This window comes from Bombina bombina, chromosome 5 (genome assembly GCF_027579735.1).
Source record: "Bombina bombina isolate aBomBom1 chromosome 5, aBomBom1.pri, whole genome shotgun sequence".
In the NCBI taxonomy this organism is placed as follows: domain Eukaryota; kingdom Metazoa; phylum Chordata; class Amphibia; order Anura; family Bombinatoridae; genus Bombina; species Bombina bombina.
The window spans coordinates 749,290,341-749,317,524 of record NC_069503.1 but is presented as its reverse complement, the minus strand read 5'-3'; the positions used below and the strand labels follow the sequence as shown (position 1 = coordinate 749,317,524).

Sequence of the window (27,184 nt, the reverse complement as noted above, 5' to 3'; positions counted from 1 at the left end):
CCCCCCCCCTCGGTCTCTCTCCTCTCCCCCCCCCCCCCCCCCCCCCCCCCCGGCCACCCCCCCCACCCCCCCCCCCCCCCCCCCCCCTCTGTCTCTCTCTCCCCCCCCCCCCTCTGTCTCTCTCCCCTCCCCCCCCCCCCCCTCTGTCTCTCTCCTCCCCCCCCCCCTCTGTCTCTCTCCTCCCCCCCCCCCCTCTGTCTCTCTCTCTCCCCCCCCCCTCTGTCTCTCTCTCTCCCCCCCCCCTCTGTCTCTCTCTCTCCCCCCCCTCTGTCTCTCTCCCCCCCCCTCTGTCTCTCTCTCTCCCCCCCTCTGTCTCTCTCTCTCCCCCCCCTCTGTCTCTCTCTCTCCCCTCTGTCTCTCTCTCTCCTCTCCCCTCTCTCGTGGAAGAGGAGGAGCTTGGTGTGAGAGCACTGACTGAGGCTGTGTGTTGCAGTGTAGCTTGGCTTAGCTTTTTGTGGGTTTTTTTTTCTGGGGCTAACCCAGAATGGCTTCAACTTCAGGGGGAAGCTGTCCCAATGTATTTAGGTTTGAGAATTTGACCAGAAGGCATGGGGTTAGGATTAGCCCTGGAAATTATGTTAATGTTGAGAATTGTGTGTTAGCTGTAGTGAAAGTTGTTGGTTGCAGTAATATTAAGTCTGCATCAAGAATGAATAAATCAGTGGTTGTTTTTGTGAGCATTGTTAGCTCAGTTAGCCAACAAAGTAATCTCAGAGGGTGTTGTTATTTTTGGAGTTTGTTATACTGTTCTACCTTTATCTACTCCAACTGTGAAAGTGCTTATTTCTAATGTGCCTCCTTTTTTGAGAAATGAACAACTAGCTCATGATTTATCTCGTTATGGGAAATTGACTAGTCCCATTCGCATGGTTCCTTTAGCATGTAAAGCAAATGAGATTAAGCATGTTATGTCCTTTAGAAGACAGGTTTTTATGATACTTAAGGACAGTAACAAAACTCTAAATGTTGCTTTAAGGTACAAGTTGGATGAATGTGACTATATTGTTTTTGCTAGCACTGAGCAAATGCGCTGTTTTAGTTGTAAAAGTTCTGAACATATAATTAAGGACTGCCCTGATCTAAAGCATAAAGCAGCAGCTGAAATTGCTGCAAATGAGCAAGAGAATTTGGTTTCTGATTTGGAATCAGGGGAGTCTTCTTTATCTGAGGACAGTGAGCAAGATGAGAAAATGGAGCAGGAAGCTGTAGGTTCCCTTTCTAAACTGCAGGAAAAAGATTTAGCTGTAAATGATAAAGTGCAGAGTAAGAAAAGGCCTTTTAAATCTGAGCTCATTCAGGTAGGGAGAGAAAAGGTTAAGAGATTTAATGAAATAAGTGGGAATCAAATGGAAGAGAATAACATTTCAGTTGTGGAAAAGAATAAAGAGGATAATTTAAATAAAGATAGAAAATGCAGGTAGTGATGAGAATGAAAGTAAAAGTGTTGATAAGGAGAAAAAAGCTGGGTGCAGTAATAATTCTGTAACTAGTTTAGTAAAAGTAAGTGATAAAGCTGATGAGCCCAGTTCACAAAAAAGTGTCAATCCCCCAGTTTTGCAGGCTACTGAAGAAACACCTGTGGCTAATGATTCCCCAGCTGCTCTTGCAACATTTTCAGAGAGTGAGGAAGATGTTGAAATTTCTGATTCTCAGGTTTCTCTAACTGCAGCTCAGCATATGACTGCAAGTTATTCTCTGCAGAGTATTAATTTTTAGATATTACTAAAAGGAAAAAGAATGTTGAAATACAGAATTAATTTCCTGATCGTGTGAAGTTTGTAGATTCTGTAGAGTTTTATTTTAAACGTGCAAGCGAGGAAGAGCTCAGTAAACAAAACAGGTATCGTTTAAAAAAATTGTTACAAAAGGTTCGTCTTTCCCTAAAGAGTAATGATGATTAGTAGGCATTTGTTTTTTTTACTCTTTCCTCTGTTTGCTTACTTCATGTTTTGTGATGGGTAAAAATGTGAATAAGATGTCCTGTGGGACATTAAATGTTAATGGGTGTAGAGGTAGTGAGAAGAGAGCTACAATTTTTTCATATTTAATACAGAAAAAAATGAAGATATCTTTTTTACAAGAAACTCATACAGATTTAACTAATGAGAGTGTGTGGTTTAGAGAATGGAGAGGGAAGTGTTTTCTCAGTCATGGCTCTAATAAAAGTGCAGGAGTTGCAATTCTTTTTTCTGAAAATATAGAACCAGATTCTGTGGTAGTTGAAGAAATTATAAAAGGACGGCTTCTAAAGGTTGAAGCTGTATTTGGAGAGGTTACATTTTGTTTTATGAATGTTTATGCACCTTGTGTTGCTACAGAAAGAGTTACTTTTTACAAACTTTAAGCAAAGCTTTAACTTGTATTCAGCTAAGGACTGTGCTGCTGCTAGGGGGAGATTTTAATTGCACTGTAGATTTTAAAATTGACAGAAATCATTTGGAGCCTTCCCCAATGTCTGCTAAAGAACTGTTTTCTGTTTTAAATCTTAATGGTTTAATTGATGTCTGGAGAGTGTTTAACCCAAAAATTAGACAATACACTTGGGTCAGTTTAAGTGAAAATTGTATTTCTGCTGCTATACTGGACAAATTTTATGTTTTTAAGCATAATTCAAATATTGAGAAAAATTGTTCCTAATGTTTTTTCTGATCATGCAATGGTTCTTTGTAATTTAGTTTTGCCATCAACTTTCACCCATAGTTCATTTTGGCATTTTAATTGTCAGCTTTTAAAGGATATGCAATTTTTAGAATGTTTTGCCTTTTTTTGGAAACAATGGTCAGAAAGAAAAAATGATTTTGCAGCATTAAAGGATTACTTTCTGTTATAATTTTTAAGCTAAACAACTAACATATTAAAGTTAATAAACATTAATTAAAACCTACTGACCTATATTTTCTCCAAAACGAAGTTTCATAACGTTCTAAAAGTTATATCTTTTATTCGCCAATGATGTCACTTTATCCTGCCCACTATTTTCAGCACTGAGTGTTCAAAATACTTAAACCAATAACTTTGTGTTTAAAGCGCCATTTTGAAACCTAGGTATTGTAAACGGATTGGTACACTGCAAAGGATACCCACGGAGTGGGTTTGGAAAACAATTAAATTTGCAGACAAGATTTCTGATATACGGTAGAGATATGTTAATGAAATGCTATTGATAAAAAGCGTATTTGGGGTAGTTAGTAACAGGCATAGAAAATATGTACTTACAGTGGCCCTTTAAGGCAATGGTGGTATATAGGAAAAGTACAAATAAAAGTTTTTTGTCAACAGTATAGTCAGCAAATGTATGCAAGTGTAAATAATAGCATGAGAGTTCTGGAGCAGGACATTTTGCAACTTCAAAAAGCCTTTGATAGCTCTTTCAATGTTGGGTTGTATGAAGATTTAAAGTAAAAAAAAACAATTGCTAGCCAACCTATTGGATAGTAGGGTTCAGGGTGCGCTAGTAAGATCTCACTTTCAAGTTGCAACAGAGATGGATTTGTCATCACAGTTTTTCTTTGGACTTGAGAAGAAAAATGGACAAAATAAATTGATACATTGTCTAAAGGACTCAAATGGTTTGGAGCTCACTGAGCAAAAGGAGATAGGAAACTTTGCTGTGGATTTCTATACAGAACTGTTCAGGAGAAAAGTCTGTAATGGATCAGATTCTGCTACACAACAGCTCCTCTGTTCTCTCCCAAAGATCAAGAATCGGGATGTGGAGGACCTTGAAAAACTTTTAACATTTGATGAACTGTCTTCTTCTTTAAACAGTTTGCACAGTGGCAAGGCCCCTGGAATTGATGGGCTTCCTGTGGATTTTTATAAGCATTTCTGGACTATAATTGGTGAAGATGTTCACTTGGTCCTTAAGGAATCCTTACAGGTCAGAGAGCTGCCCTTAAGTTATCGGCGGGCAGTGATAACTCTGTTGCCTAAAAAAGGAGATTTGACTGATATAAGAAATTGGAGACCAGTCTCTCTGTTGTGTACAGACTATAAACTTTTTTCTAAAGCTTTGGCAATGCGCTTGAGAGAAGTTATAGGTTCTGTAGTGCACCCTTATCAAACCTACAGTATTCCTAATAGGTGTATTCATGATAATATTTCTTAAGGGATTCTATAGCAGTTTCCAAATTGTTTAATATTAAAGTGGGTATAATTTCACTAGATCAACAGAAGGCTTTTGATAGAGTAGAGCATGATTACATCTGCAGTACTTTGCATGCTTATGGCTTTGGTCCTCAATTTATTTCTGCTATACAACTTTTATATAACAATATATTTAGTTTTCTTAAGATTAATGGTGAACTTAGTAGTCCTTTCCCTGTACAAACTGGTATTAGGCAGGGATGTCCACTTTCTGGAATGCTGTATTCTCTTGCAATTGAGCCTTTACTGATAAAATTAAGAGACCATCTGGTTGGTTTATGTTTACCTCACATACAGGTTCCTATTTCTATAAAAGTATCTGCATATGCTGATGATGTATATGTGTTTGTGTGTAATAAACAAGATGTTAATGTGCTCTGTAATTGGCAAAAAATATATGAAATTGCTTCAGGAGAAAAAATAAACTGGCCTAAATGTAACGCTCTCTTCCTTGGGGAATGGAGTGAGGATTTTCCACCAAGTCTTCCTGAAAAATTAGAGTGGAACAGATATGGTTTTAAGATTCTAGGAGTTTTTTTAGGCTCAGATGATGTTATGCATTTGAATTTCTAGGGAGTTTTAGACAGGATAGAGGAGAGGTTGCAAAAATGGAAATGGCTGCTGTCACAGTTATCTTATAGAGGGAGAGTTTTAGTTATTAATAACTTAATTGCCTCTATGATGTGGCATAGATTGATTGTTCTGAATCCGCCCCCTCTACTTTTAGAAAATATTCAGACAAAATTACTGTCATTTTTTTGGGATTCAAATCATTGGCTTAAGCAAAGTGTTTTGTTTTTGCCAGTAAGTGAAGGTGGTCAGGCTTTGATGGATTTAAAAAGCAGAACAGCAGCTTTTAGGCTTCAGTTTTTGCATAGACTATTGTTTTATGATGGTTATGCCCCTTGGAGATACCTTGGTTTTACGCTGCTTCATAGAGTAGGTGGTTTGGGGTATGATCAGCAGTTGTTTCTAATAGATTTTGGTCAAATAGATGTAACCAATGCTACCCCTTTTTATGGCAGTGTTATAAATGCTTGGAAATTTCTAAAACTTTTACGGAATGAGGAATCTTTAAGTTTTCCTTGGATTTTGGAGGAGCCTTTGTTTTATAATCCACTATTTGAACAGCCAATAGAATGCAAGCTCAATCCTATTGGCTGATTGGATCAGCCAATCGGATTGAACTTCAATCCTATTGGCTGATTGGATCAGCCAATCAGAATTCAAGGGACGCCATCTTGGATGACGTCACTTAAAGGACCAGTCATTCAGTTGTTGGCCGTCGGATGAAGAGGATGCTTCGCGTCGGATGTCTTGAAGATGGACCCGCTCCGCTCCGGAAGGATGAAAATAGAAGATGCCGCCTGGATGAAGCCTTCTGCCGGTCTGGATGTCCTCTTCTGGCCGGATAGGATGAAGACTTCGGACCCTCTGGAGGACCACTTGTGCCCGGCTGGGTGAAGACGGCTCAAGGTAGGGTGATCTTCAAGGGGGTAGTGTTAGGTTTTTTTAAGGGGGGATTTGGTGGGTTTTAGATTAGGGTTGGGTGTGTGGGTGGTGGGTTTTAATGTTGGGGGGTATTGTATTTTTTTTTACAGGTGAAAAAGCTGATTACTTTGGGGCAATGCCCCGCAAAAGGCCCTTTTAAGGGCTATTTGTAATTTAGTATAGGGTAGGGAATTTTATTATTTTGAGGGGCTTTTTTATTTTATTAGTGGGATTAGATTAGGTGTCATTAGTTTAAAAAAAATTTAATTCTTTTTTTATTTTCTGTAATTTAGTTTTTTTTTTCCGTAATTTAGTTTATTTAATTGTAATTAATTGTAGGTAGTTTAGGTAATTAGTTTAATTATAGTGTAGTGTGAGGTGTAATTGTAACTTAGGTTAGGGTTTATTTTACAGGTACTTTTGTACTTATTTTAGCTAGGTAGTTATTAAATAGTTAATAACTATTTAATAACTATTGTACCTAGTTAAAATAAATACAAAGTTGCCTGTAAAATAAAAATAAACCCTAAGATGGCTACAATGTAATTATTATTTATATTGTAGCTATCTTAGGGTTTATTTTATAGGTAAGTATTTAGTTTTAAATTGGATTAATTTATTTAATAGTAGTAATTTAATTTGGTTTTAATTAAATTATATTTAAGTTAGGGGGGGTTAGGGTTAGATTTAAGGGTTAATAAATTTAATATAGTAGCGGCGACATTGGGGGCGCAGATTAGGGGTTAATAAATGTAGGTAGGTGTTGGCGATGTTAGGGACGGCAGATTAGGGGTTAATAAAATTTAACTAGTGTTTGCAAGGCGGGAGTGTGGCGGTTTAGGGGTTAATACATTTATTAAAGTAGCGGCGATGTCCGGTCAGCAGATTAGGGGTTAAATAATTTTATTATAGTATTTGCGATGTGGGGGGGCCTCGGTTTAGGGGTTAATAGGTAGTTTATGGGTGTTAGTGTACTTTGTAGCACTTTAGTTAAGAGTTTTTTATGTTATGGCGTTAGCCCATAAAACTCTTAACTACTGACTTTTATATGCGGTAGGAGTCTGGACAGGAGAGGGTCTACCGCTCACTTTTTCAGGCGATCGTAATACCGGCGTTAGGCAAATCCCATTAAAAAGATAGGCTACGCAATTGACCTAAGAGGATTTGCGGTAAGCTAAAATCGCAGAAAAAAAAGTGAGCGGTAGACCCTTTCCTGCCTGACCCATAATACCAGCGGGCGTTAAAAAGCAGAGTTGGGACCCCTCAACGCTGCTTTTTAAGGCTAACGCAAGACTCGTAATCTAGGTGTTGGTTTGATATTTTGTATCCACTAATTTCACTGCACTATTAATTCAATCACTATAATTTCTTTACTATGTCACAACTAGGGATGGGCGAATGTTTCTAAAAATTCAAAATTTAAAACGAATTTTGATACATTCGATCATTGGAATCAAATTTTGAATGTTTATATAACATTCTAACAATCTATTTTCGAATTTTCGTTTTTGAATTTTTCAATAAAATTAAAAAATATTTGTTTGAATAATAGAATGTTTAGCTATGTATTCATTCAATTTTCGAAATGTAATATTCTAATTCGAATGTGACATTCTAATTCGAATGTAACATGCAAACTCAAAATAATATTTCTAGTCTACAGCTGTGTTTAATAAATGTCACATTCAAATTCGAAATAGTATTTCTAGTCTAACACTATGTTTTTTAAATGTTATATTCGAATTTGAATGTGACATTCGAATTTAAATGTAACATTTGAATTCAAAATAGTATATCTAGTCTACAACTCTGTTTAATAAATGTCACATTCGAATTTGAAATTGTATTTCTAGTCTAATACTGTATTTTATAAATGCAATATTCGAATTCGAATGTGACATTTGAATTCTAAATAGTATTCCTAGTCTAATACTGTTTTATAAATGTAATATTCAAATTCGATTGTCACATTCGAATTCGAATGTCACTATCGAATTTGAAGGTCACATTCAAATTCAAAATAGTATTTGTAGTCTACAACTGTGTTTTATAAATGTGACATTCGAATTCGAAAGTGACATTCAAATTCGAATGGGACATTCGAATTCAAAAGTGACATTCTAAAACTGTAAATAACATTCAATAATAGAATTTTTAAGAATATTAGTTCTTATCAACAGTCTATTATGTAAATCGAATTTCTACAATAACATTCGTTCTAACATTCAAATTCAAATATAAAAACATTCGCCCATCCCTAGTCTTTTAGCCTTTAAATCCAATATTCATTTGCACACAATTGTACTATTGGGTTAAGGTAACAACACAAACTCATATATTTATATTTTTATTTTCACTCACACTGCCCTTAAATTAACAGAATGAATGATGAAATGTGAACCTACAATACAATAAATACATATGTAGCATAATACTACAAGGATTAATCCATGATATATAAACACCACTTAATATGATGTCAATATTATTTTGTATATTTAAAACTTATGGCCATATCCTTAAATGTAATGGATTTTGTATGTATTAAAAACACCAATATATAACAATATTGTCATTAAAATCAATATTATACACAAATAAGTATAATGTTGAATATCTATATATCTTTACCCAGTAGCACTCCTATATACTACACAGAAATTATGATCACTTATCATCATGGATCACGTCCACCTTAAATCAGATAGTCAACCTTATCATCAAATCCTTCTTAAACAGTAGGCTAATACAGATCGGATCTCCACCAATCGGAACTTTGACAGTGATGGATATTACCATATCCAATCAGATCACACACAAGGCGGGACTTCACACCGGCTATATATCCCCAAACAAACGGCGGCCCGCTGCCTTTGATAAAGCCCAGTAAGGCAAAATGCGTCAGGGGGTTCTACCAGAGCTGATGAAATTTAACAACTTAATCACAAACTTATCATGATCTTCATCCTCTTCAGATTTTAGTTCAAGGAAATATTGCACTGCCTTAATGCCCATACTTTCAAATAAAGATAGCTATTTTAGAGTTCAATACTGAATTTTTCTCTTTCTTAGATATTGTTCCTTCAACAAACGCCTGATTGATTATATGGTTATAGATTTTTTAATATCCCATCATTGGGCTGTGTAATAATTTTGTATAGCAGCTTTGACTTCATAGTTGTTTGTGGGCTTTCTTGAGATACATGTCCAGGGGCCATATAACTATGTTACCCCCCTTATCCGCATTGCAGATTACTATTTCATCCTTTTGCTTAAATTTTTGAAGTGCCATTTGTTCCCTATATGTTAGGTTACGATGTGCTGGGGATACTTGTAACGCGGTGATATCACTATACACCATCTCATTAAAGATATCTAGCTGGGGTGTATTAATATTTCTGGGTAAGAATGTGGATTTATTTGTAATGCTGTTTCTCTGCCAGTCTGTAGTTGCTGGATCTGATTCTTCCATCAAATTGTCTAAGTCTTTAATGGTTTCTAATTAATCAACATTTCACCCCCATTCATTTTCTGCTTGTGAGAAAAATTTATTAAGAGCCAATTTACGTATATACTACTGTATATCCTTTATAGTTTCGAATTTGTCTATGTTGTTTGTCAGGCAGAAAGACAGGCCTTTAGACAGTACTGAAATATGATCTTTAGTCAAAGGTATCTCTGATAGATTTATTACATTTAATGATTCAGCCGAATCTGTGAGAATGGGCTCGGGGGTCTCCTTGACTGTCTCCAGTTCCCTTGTTGCCCTGTCTGTGCACGACTCTGGCCTCTGGTTGGTCTTTTGTTTCTTCCCCCTTCCTCTGCATGTTACCCTTCCTTGTCTCCTGATTCTAAAGAATCTTTCCTTTTGTTATGACTTAAGGATCGACGGGCTATCGCACTGGTGCTGCACTGGGGCCTGCACTTTGAATACTGGTTGCCTATCTTAGTGCCATTGTTTATTTTGTGTCTTGAAAACAAAACAATACAAGTGGGGATTGCCTATCTTCGTGCCATTGTTTATTTTGTGTCTTGAGTCAACAAATACAAATATGTTGTCGATGTAGCAGTCATAATTTCGTATATTGCCCGCAAAGGGATTGTTATTCCAAATATATTTGTTTTCAAAAGAATTGACATACAAGTTGGCATAGGATGGGGCAAACATTGTCCCTATCGCTATGCCCCTTGTCTGTAAATAGTATTTCCCTCAACCACAAAATAATTGTGTGAGAATACAAAACTTATATTGTCCAATAGAAACTGCATGTGTATATCCGGAATACTCAATTTGGATAACGCCTTCTCTATAGCCTGTACCCCCAATTCATGCGGGATACAAGTATAGAGGGCAGATACATTACATGTAATCCAGCTCATGTCCTCTTTCCATTCTAGGCCTTCAAACATATTTATCACCACCTGTGTGTCTTTAAGGTATGCCCTGGTGTGTTTTTTACTAAAGGCTGTAGGTAATAGTCAATATATTTTGACATGTTATCACACAAAAACCCGATACCAGATACAATTGGTCTAATGTAGCTAAAATTAATAAAATCATAACCAATGAAGAATATAGATTTTTGTTTTCATTTCAGCTGAATACGGCAGTATTCTACCATCTCCCCAAAATCCACAAAGACCTGATACATCCACCAGGTAGACAAATTGTATCTGATCTTTGTGTGATAACTTGTCCAAATATATTGACTATTACCTTATGGCTGCGCATCATTGATGATATTTTCTTTATCTGGGAAGGAACATACAACCAATTACAAGAATTTCTAAACATACTAAGCCAGAATAATATAAATATTAAGTTGACGCATGAAGCCAGCCAAACTGCTATTAACTTTTTAGATTTAACTATATAAAAATTGCTAAAGGGGATATCAAAACAGATCTGTACAGAAAAGATGGCAACTAACAGTCTACTGTACAGCACCAGTGCCCACGCCCCAAGAACCATCAGAGGTTTACCCACTGGTGAGTTCCTGAGAATACGGAGAAACTGCATGGATGAGCAGACATTCAATCTGAGAGCCATTGAACTTGAACAGAGACTAATCAATCATGGTTACAGCAAAAGGAGCATAAAAATAGCAAGGTACCGAGCACTACATATTAACAGAAAGGAATTACTGCACAAAAAAATTAAACCTGACTCCAAAGCTCCTAGATTAATTCTAACCTATAACCATCAAACTCCTCGGGTAATTGAGATTATCAAGAAGCATTGGGAAATTTAATGACTGATCCAATCCTAAAAGGAAAGCTAGGGAATAAAGCAGCACTTGGGTATAGACGTACTAAAAATCTAAAGGATTTAGTAAAAAGTAGTCTTCTATGCACAAAAAGAACCAAATCAGCATTTAATCCAGGCTCATTTAGATGTGGTAATTGCAGCACGTGCACACACATTGTGAAAACATGCCAAATCAAAGATAGATTTGGGGTTAAACACTCTATTAAGAGATGCATTAGCTGTAACATGGAGGGAGTAATTTATGCACTTCACTGCAAATGTAATTTACTCTATATAGGGATGACCACCCACAAATTAAGATTGAGACTGATTGAGTATTTACGCAATATAAAAAATGCAACCAAATATCTGGAAAATAGGAAAGCTATCACTAGTGTAGCATCCATTTCCTAACACACCATCACTCTAATAGAGATGAACTTCAATGTTGGGGTATTGAGAAAGTTATTCTAGGAATAAGAGGAGGAGATCTTGAAACAGCACTACTCAAAGCTGAGAGTAGATGGATCTATTTATTAAATACTGTCCAATCCAATGGAATGAACAGAATAATTATGTATTTTTATAGACTATATGTGATTTATCTGCATACATAATTTCATCATTGCCTTTGCCTTAAATAAATATATATATATGGGCAATAGTATACCTGAGCATGTTACTTATATATTACTCAGTTGTAATACTATGAGCTAGTGAATACTTCACACAATGTGTGACTCACAATTTTCATTCACTTATTCACATTTTTGTGTGTGTAATTTTTATGTTTTTTATTTTTTGGATATTCACCATTACTGTTATTTTCACTCGACAATAAAGCACACACATCACTAAAACATAGATAAATACATTTCCCAATGCATTTGAATTGATTAAAAATGTGTGATTAGCACAATATACACCAATCCTTAAGTGGATATATGAATTATTATGAAACTTGCTAGAGCATGTGTACATATGTGGCTTCCTAAATATATAGCATTTACCTTTCTAATCCCACACACATAATTTATTAGTATGTTATCAACAAACACTCACATCACTTCACATAAAAAAGGTATTCACTTTAGCAGGTGTAACAGACGGAATGTTGGATCTGAAACATTTGAATAATGTTTTGTATTGTATGCATCAATGATGCAAGTAATGCGCATATATATATATATATATATATATATATATATATATATATACACGTTATAGGACTGAGAGTATACAGAAACTTTGTCAGAATCTACTCACATCAATACCCCTCTTCATTGAACACAATATGTGGAAGTATAATTGGAGAATCATCGCAATCCCAATTAGTGTGAATTTGGTCACACAGGCATAACACACTACTAGATTATTCACATATAATAGGACCAGTGAGTCTCACAAATATGAGCAGATAATCCAACTGTATATAGCAGTACTTTCCATTCAACTTTGGAACAACCACACAGGAGGTATACACCACCTTAAAATATGAGTCCTTGTCCCAATTTGATTGACATCTTAGTTATCCAATCATCAATCACAGAATGTGGTACTTCCCGTCCAAACGGAACTTAAATCTGTGCATTATGGGTGGCTTGCTGCTTTTGAAAAATCGAGAACGGGCGAAATGCATCAGGGCAGCACCTGTGTGTGGTTATTAATTAAAAGAGGTCTCCATTGTTTCCAAACAGTTTATTAGGAATCAATATATGTTAATAATAAGAGAAAGATTTACAGGTATATATACACATCTATTTTACAGCAAAACAGTCCAAATAATTAATACAGGGCAACTCTACTACAACCCCAATTTGTTAAACACTGCTAAAATAATCCTAGGAATATACTCAGCCAAATTCACCAATGTGTCCAAAATCAGCCATCCTTTCAGGTACAGGATAAGAAAGAGAGAGAGGTTTTGGTGTTCCAGTTTTTTATAGCCCAATTCAATAGGGAGGGGTTTATCAAATGCCAAGTCAAAGGCTATTGGGAGTGTCTTTAGTTCAGAGAGAAAGGTGTAACTAGGGGGAAGGGATTTTAATAACAGCTAGGTCAGTAAGCTATGTCACCACACTGTGGACGCTTTTTAATTTAATAATGTTGAGGCTTATCCTTAGAACCTACCTCTAGAACTATATTCATAAATAGCGCTATTAGCGCTGTTGAGTGGGATGCCTGTTATAGGTGTCAATAACCAGATCATTGTTCCGTATTTATAGCGTATGAGGGCACATATTGGATAGATCTCATAGAGATTTTATCAAGCCTAAATCTTATTATTAATGTACAGGGAGTGCAGAATTATTAGGCAAGTTGTATTTTTGAGGATTAATTTTATTATTGAACAACAACCATGTTCTCAATGAACCCAAAAAACTCATTAATATCAAAGCTGAATAGTTTTGGAAGTAGTTTTTAGTTTGTTTTTAGTTATAGCTATTTTAGGGGGATATCTGTGTGTGCATAATTATTAGGCAACTTAACAAAAAACAAATATATACCCATTTCAATTATTTATTTTTACTAGTGAAACCAATATAACATCTCAACATTCACAAATATACATTTCTGACATTCAAAAACAAAACAAAAACAAATCAGTGACCAATATAGCCACCTTTCTTTGCAAGGACACTCAAAAGCCTGCCATCCATGGATTCTGTCAGTGTTTTGATCTGTTCACCATTGACATTGCGTGCAGCAGCAACCACAGCCTCCCAGACACTGTTCAGAGAGGTGTACTGTTTTCCCTCCTTGTAAATCTCACATTTGATTATGGACCACAGGTTCTCAATGGGGTTCAGATCAGGTGAACAAGGAGGCCATGTCATTAGATTTTCTTCTTTTATACCCTTTCTTGCCAGCCACGCTGTGGAGTACTTGGACGCGTGTGATGGAGCATTGTCCTGCATGAAAATCATGTTTTTCTTGAAGGATGCAGACTTCTTCCTGTACCACTGCTTGAAGAAGGTGTCTTCCAGAAACTGGCAGTAGGACTGGGAGTTGAGCTTGACTCCATCCTCAACCCGAAAAGGCCCCACAAGCTCATCTTTGATGATACCAGCCCAAACCAGTACTCCACCTCCACCTTGCTGGCGTCTGAGTCGGACTGGAGCTCTCTGCCCTTTACCAATCCAGCCACAGGCCCATCCATCTGGCCCATCAAGACTCACTCTCATTTCATCAGTCCATAAAACCTTAGAAAAATCAGTCTTGAGATATTTCTTGGCCCAGTCTTGACGTTTCAGCTTGTGTGTCTTGTTCAGTGGTGGTCGTCTTTCAGCCTTTCTTACCTTGGCCATGTCTCTGAGTATTGCACACCTTGTGCTTTTGAGCACTCCGGTGATGTTGCAGCTCTGAAATATGGCCAAACTGGTGGCAAGTGGCATCTTGGCAGCTGCACGCTTGACTTTTCTCAGTTCATGGGCAGTTATTTTGCGCCTTGGTTTTTCCACACGCTTCTTGCGACCCTGTTGACTATTTTGAATGAAACGCTTCATTGTTCGATGATCACGCTTCAGAAGCTTTGCAATTTTAAGAGTGCTGCATCCCTCTGCAAGATATCTCACTATTTTTGACTTTTCTGAGCCTGTCAAGTCCTTCTTTTGACCCATTTTGCCAAAGGAAAGGAAGTTGCCTAATAATTATGCACACCTGATATAGGGTGTTGATGTCATTAGACCACACCCCTTCTCATTACAGAGATGCACATCACCTAATATGCTTAATTGGTAGTAGGCTTTCGAGCCTATACAGCTTGGAGTAAGACAACATGCATAAAGAGGATGATGTGGTCAAAATACTCATTTTATCACAGAAGAAAGGATGGAGTCCCAGGTTAGGATAAAATAAATTCTTTTATTCGATTCTTTAAAAGTTCAAGTGAGTCGCAGCTCACACGGACACAAAATCAAATTCAGCCAGAAGGAAAGTGGAGAGATGAGCGTAGCACCAGTGGCTTACATGTTTCGGCTAAATGCCGTAATCATAGCCTAAGGTGCTATACCTGTGTAGTCTTTAAAAAGGGTGTAAAGTGATACGATTGGCTAAAACACTTGCAAAGATTAAAAATGAACGCCCATTTCAACACACTTAGTAAAGACATAGAAGTTAACCCTATACATGTCATAATATATTAGAGCAAGGGGTATATCATATGGAATAAGTCATACAAGATATAGAGGTATAATGAAAAAAGTGTGATAAAAAAAGAAAGAAAAAGAAGGTGAAAGAAATATAAAACAAGAAAGAAAGATAGAAAAAAGGAGAAGAGAAAAGGAAAAGAAGAAGAAAAAGGAAGAAAGAGAGGCAGAAAAAACTAAAGTAATGAGAGGCAGAAAAAACAGCGCATGTATTAAAGGGACAGACTCGCAGCAATATAGATAATATATAGACTTGTAGTGGACTAGGAATGCTTAGAGTGCTAACATAGGAGGATGTATATAGCCACGATATATAAGACAGACGTACAAGATACAAAATAGAATAATATCTAGATGTACAGGTAGCCAATAAGCTGATATGTCCATATTATACGTTTAAACACGCACTGTCGCTCAACAAAGGAAAGAAAAGAATAATAAAGTGGAGAGAGAGAAGGAGAAGAAAAAGAAAGAGAATAAGGAGACCCATTGGAAAAGAAGATAGAAAAGGAGACATAGCGAGGACAGATGTATATACATATAGCATATATATAAGAGTACATGAGGATGTTCACATATACACCCATATACAGATTAAGCTAATGTATATATAGTAAAAATAGAACTATAGTGAACACAAAATTTGATGTTATATATGTCAATATATGGGGTATAAGGGATTAGAGACTAAGCCACATGAAAAAAGGAACCACAATGGATTCTCTATATAATAGATATGCAGCTGTAGCTACATTATATAGAACATAAGCATATATAAGCATATACAAGACATGTGTTAATAAACATCGTCAGATTAGATAATAAAGAGAAGAAGAGAGAATAGTGTGCACATGTATCTGCAAATGGACACGTACGATAACTGTTAGTGTATGGGACTAAAGTAATATGTCATTGTAAATAAATAGGATTATTTTGTCTGTATATATTATTAATAATTGACCTATATATTGACATATATACAATTACTCCCAAAAATTGATCAAATCAAATTTGGAGTTTAGCCCTTGGGGAAGTCTGGTTTTTAACTGAAAAATCCAAAAGGTTTCACGTTTTGCTAGGACTTTGTCTACATCTCCCCCTCTCATAGGGACTTTGGCTTTTTCAATAGCTGCCCACCTAAACGAATTAAGGCAGCAGTTGTGTTTGGTGGCAAAATGTTGCACTAAAGGAGTCGTAGCCGTACCCCTAGTCAGGGAGGAGATGTGTTCTCTTATTCTAGAGTTGACGTCCCTAGACGTGAGACCAACATATTGAATATTGCAAAGGATGCAGGTGACAAGATATATGACATTGGTGCTGGTACAGTTTAGACAGGATTTTATAGGATAAACAGTCCCTGTTACGGTTGATCTAAACTCTGTCGTAATTTGTGCATAGTCACATGGCTTACACTTTTTGTGACCACATCTATACATACCCTGATGCCTCAACCAAGAGCTACTATGTTGTGTGGTAGATCTAAGTTGTGTAGGTGATAGAATTGAAGCCAAAGTGGCACATTTTTTGTAAGAGCATCTGATGCCATTTTTCACTACATCTGTAAGCTTGTCGTCTGCAATTAGAAGAGGAAAATGCCTTTTGATAATATTACAGACCTCGGGGTATTGAGCACTGTACTCTGTAACAAAGTGGATACCCTGAAAATTACTTTCAGTATTCTTGCATTTATCAAGTAGCATTGACTCTCTAGGGATGAGGTTAACCTGTTGTCTTGCCTGTTTGATATGTCGTTTAGAGTATTTTCTCGATCTTAGTCTATTTTCCAATAGATTAGCTTCATGTTCAAAGTCTTCCTCCCTACTACAATTTCTTTTGATGCGCATAAATTGGCCTTTAGCTACAGCATAAGCGGTGTTTGTGGGATGACAGGAAGTGGCATGTAGAAGTGTATTGCCTGATATTGGTTTACGGAAGACCTTGGTAGAAATAATACCATTACAATTGCCAGTAAGTGTGAGGTCAAGATAGTCAATATTGACTGGATCAGAAGTGAAGGTGAAACTAAGGTTCAGCTCATTCTGATTCAGCCAAGAAATAAATTTAGGCACATCTTCTGAAGGACCAGACCAAATACATAACAGGTCATCTATATATCTCTTGTAGAAATATATAGAGGACCTGTAGGGATTAGTGTCTCCATAGATGCAGTTAATCTCCCAAAAGCCTAAATAGAGATTAGCATATGAGGGGGCAAATTTCGCCCCCATAGCTGTACCCCCTTTTCTGAAGATAGAAGTTAGACTCAAAACAAAAGAAATTGTGAGTGAGTAAAAATTCTAAAACACGTATAATAAAGCTTTGGAAATTCTCAGTGTAATCTGTATAGTTACCTAAAAAGAATTTTATAGCCATGATGCCTTCTGTGTGGGGTATGGAAGAATACAAGGAGACTGCATCTATTGTAACCCATACATAGTTGTCATTCCACTTGTGTTTAGCCAATAAGTTGATAATATGTTTTGTATCCTTGGTAAAGGATGGTAAGGTATTCACCAAAGGCTGTAGAATACTATCAAGCCAGGATGAAAGTCTTTCTAGTAGGGAATCAACCCCACTAACAATGGGGCGACCCTTGACATTAATTAGGGATTTGTGGACTTTTGGAAAAAGGTGGAACATGGGTATCTTGGGATGTTGTACATATAGGAATGAAGCAGTTTGCTCATTTAGAAACCCATGTTCGACACCGTCATCCAAAATCCCAAGAAGATCCTTTTTAAATCTAGCTGTTGGATTTGTCGTAAGGGGAGTGTACTCTTCTGGATTGTCCAATTGGCGATGGGCTTCTGCCACATAATCAGATCTATTTAAGACAACAATGCTGCCACCTTTATCAGCCGGGCGTATGACAATATTAGTGTTATTTTGTAGTGTACTCATAGCCTTTTTTAATCTAATGGGCAAATTTTGGGTGTAGCCTATAGAATGATCATTAAGAATCTGTAGATCTCGTTCTACCCGGGAGTGAAAAGTCTCTATAATTTGTCCTCTGGACTGGATGGGATAGAATTTAGACTTGTCCTTAAAGGTGGCAGCATTGTTGATAGTTCCCTGACTTGAAGAAGATTCAGAGTATAGGTGTTGTAAATTTAGGACATCACAGGCCTCAGTAAAGGACTCCGTAATGTGTGAGTTGGAGACTGTGCTTTCGTTGTAGGGTATACATTCAGAGGTATTGGATGTGAAATGCTTTTTTAGAGTGATATTTCTAATGAGACGATTAACATCTATCATTGTCTGGAATAAGTCAAATTTAGTTGTAGGGGCAAAACCTAGTCCTAGGCTAAGCAATTCTAGCTGATCTTTGTTAAGCTGAAGGGAAGATAGATTGATAACTGAGTCTACTTGTATTTCGTTTGAGTGCGGTTTCCTCTCACTGGATACCTGTCTTGGTTTTGTAGATTGGAGTGCCGTGGAACCCCTATCCCCTGTGGCATCTGTCCTAAGGGAAAAACCTGTTCCAAGGTTGATTGGTCGCACACACTATTATTACTATTCATATGTGTGTAAGGAGTAAATGAATGGATATTTGCATTTGTATTTGTATTGGTCGCAACATATTTGGTGTTGGATGCACCTATTTGTTTTTTGTCTATAGGGTTTATGCCCTGTGCGGTACCAATTATAAGAGATGTGTGTGGAGAAGCTGTTTTTAGTATACTAGGCTGTTGATTGGTTATTGTATTAGTTCGTGTCAATGTATCTACCTCTTCCTCGCTAGCAGAGAGATTTTCATCAGAGGATTTGTCTGATCTGTCTGTATCACTATCTGTAAAAGTTACAGATTTGTTGTGTCTGTTGCGGTTTCTGCGTTTGTTTTTCTGTTTATTAGATTTAGGTGTGTTGCGTCTGTATTCCCTACGTTGTTTCTTATTCCACAGGTAGACCGAATCTTTAGAGTAATCTGTTTTATCTCTAATGAATTTAACATGTTTGTTTTCCATTATCACTTGTTTGCCCTTAGCTAGAGATGTTTGCAGAATAGCGTCAAATCTAGAAAAGTCAGGGTCTGTACTGCGTTTGTTAAGTTCAAGTTGTAATATATCAATCTCACTTTTGGTGTCATTAAGGTGTTGTGTTCTGATTTGGATTAATAATTGCATAAGCTGTAATGAACAATCTGATAGTACATTATTCCATGCATTCACAAAATCTTTATCATTTAGATCAACTTCAAAAGTAGGAAACTTTAAAATGCGCAGACCCCTTGGGATCATTTTAGCTTTTATGTAGGATTGGAATGTCCAAATGTCCCATTGTGCTTTGATTTCCTTAAATAGAAGATTTTCCAGGGATTCAAACAGTGTAGATAAGGATAAAGTCCCTTGATCGTCAGAAAATATCTTAGCACATTCAGTCTCTGTATGAACCCTTGCTGAAGCTGACATGAGGGAATAAAACTGTGGCTGAGTGGTGCCTTCCATGTTCTATGTTATATGGAACAAGGTAGAAATTGAAAACTCCTCAGATTTGTGTCTCAGTATACAAGTGTCCCATCATATGGCTTAAAGTAACATCCCGGGTATCACCAGTTAATACCCATAAAATAGCAGAGGCAAAGGAGTAGTGGTTGCACTTATGACCATGTGTAAACAGAAATTGCCAAGCCAGGCACCGGGACTTAGGTCGATAGACACCCCCCCAAAGAACAGTACATATGTGAGCCAATAATAGAGGTGTACCTTGAGCACTGAAGGGAGAAATCCTGTATATGCACGGAACGATATCCGATGGCAGCGTGTCTGCCGACTTCTCTTGCTTCCGCCTCTATGCAAAACCAGGTCTGCAGCTCAGTGAACGTCACCACGTGACGTAAGGAGGGGGTGTGTATGTTAGCGGTCTGTATATTCACCCGGCCCAGCGGTTAGTGAGGAGTGTTAACCTGGACTCAATAGCTGGTCATAGTATCACAGAAGAAAGGATGGAGTCCCAGGTTAGGATAAAATAAATTCTTTTATTCGATTCTTTAAAAGTTCAAGTGAGTCGCAGCTCACACGGACACAAAATCAAATTCAGCCAGAAGGAAAGTGGAGAGATGAGCGTAGCACCAGTGGCTTACATGTTTCGGCTAAATGCCGTAATCATAGCCTAAGGTGCTATACCTGTGTAGTCTTTTAATCCAAATCAGAACACAACACCTTAATGACACCAAAAGTGAGATTGATATATTACAACTTGAACTTAACAAACGCAGTACAGACCCTGACTTTTCTAGATTTGACGCTATTCTGCAAACATCTCTAGCTAAGGGCAAACAAGTGATAATGGAAAACAAACATGTTAAATTCATTAGAGATAAAACAGATTACTCTAAAGATTCGGTCTACCTGTGGAATAAGAAACAACGTAGGGAATACAGACGCAACACACCTAAATCTAATAAACAGAAAAACAAACGCAGAAACCGCAACAGACACAACAAATCTGTAACTTTTACAGATAGTGATACAGACAGATCAGACAAATCCTCTGATGAAAATCTCTCTGCTAGCGAGGAAGAGGTAGATACATTGACACGAACTAATACAATAACCAATCAACAGCCTAGTATACTAAAAACAGCTTCTCCACACACATCTCTTATAATTGGTACCGCACAGGGCATAAACCCTATAGACAAAAAACAAATAGGTGCATCCAACACCAAATATGTTGCGACCAATACAAATACAAATGCAAATATCCATTCATTTACTCCTTACACACATATGAATAGTAATAATAGTGTGTGCGACCAATCAACCTTGGAACAGGTTTTTCCCTTAGGACAGATGCCACAGGGGATAGGGGTTCCACGGCACTCCAATCTACAAAACCAAGACAGGTATCCAGTGAGAGGAAACCGCACTCAAACGAAATACAAGTAGACTCAGTTATCAATCTATCTTCCCTTCAGCTTAACAAAGATCAGCTAGAATTGCTTAGCCTAGGACTAGGTTTTGCCCCTACAACTAAATTTGACTTATTCCAGACAATGATAGATGTTAATCGTCTCATTAGAAATATCACTCTAAAAAAGCATTTCACATCCAATACCTCTGAATGTATACCCTACAACGAAAGCACAGTCTCCAACTCACACATTACGGAGTCCTTTACTGAGGCCTGTGATGTCCTAAATTTACAACACCTATACTCTGAATCTTCTTCAAGTCAGGGAACTATCAACAATGCTGCCACCTTTAAGGACAAGTCTAAATTCTATCCCATCCAGTCCAGAGGACAAATTATAGAGACTTTTCACTCCCGGGTAGAACGAGATCTACAGATTCTTAATGATCATTCTATAGGCTACACCCAAAATTTGCCCATTAGATTAAAAAAGGCTATGAGTACACTACAAAATAACACTAATATTGTCATACGCCCGGCTGATAAAGGTGGCAGCATTGTTGTCTTAAATAGATCTGATTATGTGGCAGAAGCCCATCGCCAATTGGACAATCCAGAAGAGTACACTCCCCTTACGACAAATCCAACAGCTAGATTTAAAAAGGATCTTCTTGGGATTTTGGATGACGGTGTCGAACATGGGTTTCTAAATGAGCAAACTGCTTCATTCCTATATGTACAACATCCCAAGATACCCATGTTCCACCTTTTTCCAAAAGTCCACAAATCCCTAATTAATGTCAAGGGTCGCCCCATTGTTAGTGGGGTTGATTCCCTACTAGAAAGACTTTCATCCTGGCTTGATAGTATTCTACAGCCTTTGGTGAATACCTTACCATCCTTTACCAAGGATACAAAACATATTATCAACTTATTGGCTAAACACAAGTGGAATGACAACTATGTATGGGTTACAATAGATGCAGTCTCCTTGTATTCTTCCATACCCCACACAGAAGGCATCATGGCTATAAAATTCTTTTTAGGTAACTATACAGATTACACTGAGAATTTCCAAAGCTTTATTATACGTGTTTTAGAATTTTTACTCACTCACAATTTCTTTTGTTTTGAGTCTAACTTCTATCTTCAGAAAAGGGGTACAGCTATGGGGGCGAAATTTGCCCCCTCATATGCTAATCTCTATTTAGGCTTTTGGGAGATTAACTGCATCTATGGAGACACTAATCCCTACAGGTCCTCTATATATTTCTACAAGAGATATATAGATGACCTGTTATGTATTTGGTCTGGTCCTTCAGAAGATGTGCCTAAATTTATTTCTTGGCTGAATCAGAATGAGCTGAACCTTAGTTTCACCTTCACTTCTGATCCAGTCAATATTGACTATCTTGACCTCACACTTACTGGCAATTGTAATGGTATTATTTCTACCAAGGTCTTCCGTAAACCAATATCAGGCAATACACTTCTACATGCCACTTCCTGTCATCCCACAAACACCGCTTATGCTGTAGCTAAAGGCCAATTTATGCGCATCAAAAGAAATTGTAGTAGGGAGGAAGACTTTGAACATGAAGCTAATCTATTGGAAAATAGACTAAGATCGAGAAAATACTCTAAACGACATATCAAACAGGCAAGACAACAGGTTAACCTCATCCCTAGAGAGTCAATGCTACTTGATAAATGCAAGAATACTGAAAGTAATTTTCAGGGTATCCACTTTGTTACAGAGTACAGTGCTCAATACCCCGAGGTCTGTAATATTATCAAAAGGCATTTTCCTCTTCTAATTGCAGACGACAAGCTTACAGATGTAGTGAAAAATGGCATCAGATGCTCTTACAAAAAATGTGCCACTTTGGCTTCAATTCTATCACCTACACAACTTAGATCTACCACACAACATAGTAGCTCTTGGTTGAGGCATCAGGGTATGTATAGATGTGGTCACAAAAAGTGTAAGCCATGTGACTATGCACAAATTACGACAGAGTTTAGATCAACCGTAACAGGGACTGTTTATCCTATAAAATCCTGTCTAAACTGTACCAGCACCAATGTCATATATCTTGTCACCTGCATCCTTTGCAATATTCAATATGTTGGTCTCACGTCTAGGGACGTCAACTCTAGAATAAGAGAACACATCTCCTCCCTGACTAGGGGTACGGCTACGACTCCTTTAGTGCAACATTTTGCCACCAAACACAACTGCTGCCTTAATTCGTTTAGGTGGGCAGCTATTGAAAAAGCCAAAGTCCCTATGAGAGGGGGAGATGTAGACAAAGTCCTAGCAAAACGTGAAACCTTTTGGATTTTTCAGTTAAAAACCAGACTTCCCCAAGGGCTAAACTCCAAATTTGATTTGATCAATTTTTGGGAGTAATTGTATATATGTCAATATATAGGTCAATTATTAATAATATATACAGACAAAATAATCCTATTTATTTACAATGACATATTACTTTAGTCCCATACACTAACAGTTATCGTACGTGTCCATTTGCAGATACATGTGCACACTATTCTCTCTTCTTCTCTTTATTATCTAATCTGACGATGTTTATTAACACATGTCTTGTATATGCTTATATATGCTTATGTTCTATATAATGTAGCTACAGCTGCATATCTATTATATAGAGAATCCATTGTGGTTCCTTTTTTCATGTGGCTTAGTCTCTAATCCCTTATACCCCATATATTGACATATATAACATCAAATTTTGTGTTCACTATAGTTCTATTTTTACTATATATACATTAGCTTAATCTGTATATGGGTGTATATGTGAACATCCTCATGTACTCTTATATATATGCTATATGTATATACATCTGTCCTCGCTATGTCTCCTTTTCTATCTTCTTTTCCAATGGGTCTCCTTATTCTCTTTCTTTTTCTTCTCCTTCTCTCTCTCCACTTTATTATTCTTTTCTTTCCTTTGTTGAGCGACAGTGCGTGTTTAAACGTATAATATGGACATATCAGCTTATTGGCTACCTGTACATCTAGATATTATTCTATTTTGTATCTTGTACGTCTGTCTTATATATCGTGGCTATATACATCCTCCTATGTTAGCACTCTAAGCATTCCTAGTCCACTACAAGTCTATATATTATCTATATTGCTGCGAGTCTGTCCCTTTAATACATGCGCTGTTTTTTCTGCCTCTCATTACTTTAGTTTTTTCTGCCTCTCTTTCTTCCTTTTTCTTCTTCTTTTCCTTTTCTCTTCTCCTTTTTTCTATCTTTCTTTCTTGTTTTATATTTCTTTCACCTTCTTTTTCTTTCTTTTTTTATCACACTTTTTTCATTATACCTCTATATCTTGTATGACTTATTCCATATGATATACCCCTTGCTCTAATATATTATGACATGTATAGGGTTAACTTCTATGTCTTTACTAAGTGTGTTGAAATGGGCGTTCATTTTTAATCTTTGCAAGTGTTTTAGCCAATCGTATCACTTTACACCCTTTTTAAAGACTACACAGGTATAGCACCTTAGGCTATGATTACGGCATTTAGCCGAAACATGTAAGCCACTGGTGCTACGCTCATCTCTCCACTTTCCTTCTGGCTGAATTTGATTTTGTGTCCGTGTGAGCTGCGACTCACTTGAACTTTTAAAGAATCGAATAAAAGAATTTATTTTATCCTAACCTGGGACTCCATCCTTTCTTCTGTGATACTATGACCAGCTATTGAGTCCAGGTTAACACTCCTCACTAACCGCTGGGCCGGGTGAATATACAGACCGCTAACATACACACCCCCTCCTTACGTCACGTGGTGACGTTCACTGAGCTGCAGACCTGGTTTTGCATAGAGGCGGAAGCAAGAGAAGTCGGCAGACACGCTGCCATCGGATATCGTTCCGTGCATATACAGGATTTCTCCCTTCAGTGCTCAAGGTACACCTCTATTATTGGCTCACATATGTACTGTTCTTTGGGGGGGTGTCTATCGACCTAAGTCCCGGTGCCTGGCTTGGCAATTTCTGTTTACACATGGTCATAAGTGCAACCACTACTCCTTTGCCTCTGCAAAATACTCATTTGCCTAATAATTCTGCACACAGTGTATATACAATAGAGAATACGGGGGTAGATGATATGCTGATATCCTGAGTTACACCAACCTCCCTGTACGTATAACCGGCAATATATAGCCCTCAAAGTTTATATCACGCAGGAGGGTAAGAACGGCAACATAGTTGCAATTGTAATAGAGTTATCCACTTTCCCTAGGGGGACCCTCTACGGTCAGAAGCTATAATACAGCTTACACTGATTTTATTATAAGGGTGAGAGTGGCTTTATTGCAGTATTATAATTACCAGGCATCTGAAACTCAATAAGGTCAGAACGGCAACATAGTTGCATTGACTGTATAACAATTCTGTTTTCCTGTTTTTATGTGGGACCTTATACGGTCGTCATAAGGTAGCATACAGTTTGTGCTGATCACATGTGAGTTGGGGTTTACGGCCAATAGAAGCATCAATAGGTGGTTGAACATATGTAGGAACCAGCCAAGACTGATATATAGTGATTATCCAATCTTGCTGCTCATTTCATATGAGCTGTAACCACATGTGTATAAGCATAACACAATGCAAACACTGTTGTAACAAGTATATGATCAACACTTTACTATTATGTGTCCCTAACCACAAATATTTAAGTCATCTCACAGTAACTGTTGATCTTGCAAATGCATCATTTCCACACAGAAATTTTGAACAGATAACTATTATCAGCATGGTTTTACTTCAGGGAGATCATGTCAGACTAATCTAATTGACTTCTTTGATTATGTAGCAAAAGTATTAGACAAGGGTGGAGCAGTTGATGTAGCATATCTAGATTTCAGCAAAGCATTTGATAACGTCCCACACAATAAACTAATTCGCAAACTGTATCTCCTTGGTCTAGATTCAAAAATTGTGTACTGGGTGGAATGTTGGCTTAAAGGGACATTATACACTCATTTTTTCTTTGCATAAATGTTTTGTAGATAATCTATTTATATAGCCCATAAAGTTTTTTTTTTTAATTAATGTATAGTTTTGCTTATTTTTAAATAACATTGCTCTGATTTTCAGACTCCTAACCAAGCCCCAAAGTTTTATGTGAATACGCTCGACTACCTACTCCAGCTTGCTGCTGTTTGTGTAAAGGGTCTTTTCATATGCAAAAGAAGGGGGAGGGGGGGAGTGTCTTATTTGCCACTTGCAGTGGGCTTTCCAGCTACCTTTTCAACAGAGCCAAAGTGACAGCTTCTAAGTAAGTTTTTAAACAGTTTTATACTGGATTTTTATATCAGTATCTGTGCATATTATTCTTTATAGTAGTGTCTATTACATGCAGTTATATGAAAATGAGTGTATACTGTCCCTTTAAGGACAGAAAACAAAGTGTCTTAGTAAATGGAGTTCATTCAGCAGAGGGGGCTGTTATTTGTGGTGTTCCTCAGGGGTCAGTTCTGGGGCCTGTTTTGTTTAACATATTTATCTGTGATATCAGCAAAGGGCTACAGGGGAAAGTATGTCTGTCTGCAGATGATACTAAAATTTGTAACAGAGTGGATGTTCCAGGGGGGATAGACAAAATGAGAAGTGATATACAACAATTGGAGGATTGGACAAGTGACTGGGATCTAAAGTTTCGCACAGCAAAGTGTAAAATAATGCATTTAGGGAAGAAAAATCCAAATGTTAATTACAGACTCAATGACACTTTACTGACTGTTACATATGAGAAACAGGACTTGGGAATTATTATTTCAGATGATTTAAAGCTTAGTAAACAATGTAGTAATGAAGGGAGTAAGGCTAGCAGAATGCTTAGATGTATTGGTAGAGGTATTTGCAGCAGAAATAGTAAGGTTCTTATGCCACTTTATAGATCATTAGTTAGGCCTCATCTTGAGTATTGTGTGCAGTTCTGGAGGCCATATCTTCAGAAGGATATTAACAAACTTGAATCTGTGCAAAGGAGGGCTACAAAAATGGTATATGGGCTAAAAAATAAAACTTACCAGGATAGGCTCAATGATCTAAATATGTATAGCTTAGAGGAGAGAAGGGAAAGAGGTGATATGATGGCAACTTTCAAGTACGTTAAAGGGTTTAGTAAAACTGAGGCTGTGGGTATTTTACATAAAATGGAAAATTCAAGAACAAGGGGTCATGATCTCAAGCTAAAGGGTAGTAGATTCAGAAGTAATTTGAGGAAGCACTTCTTTAAGAGGTAGTA

The 27,184-nt window shown here is 37.2% G+C and overlaps 1 protein-coding gene across 2 annotated transcripts in view; it reads left to right on the top strand.

Annotated features, from left to right (window-relative positions):
• The window catches only part of LOC128660792 (cytidine monophosphate-N-acetylneuraminic acid hydroxylase-like), a 301,003-nt gene that overhangs the window by 11,608 nt on the left and 262,211 nt on the right, over nucleotides 1–27,184 (top strand). The window lies entirely within an intron of this gene.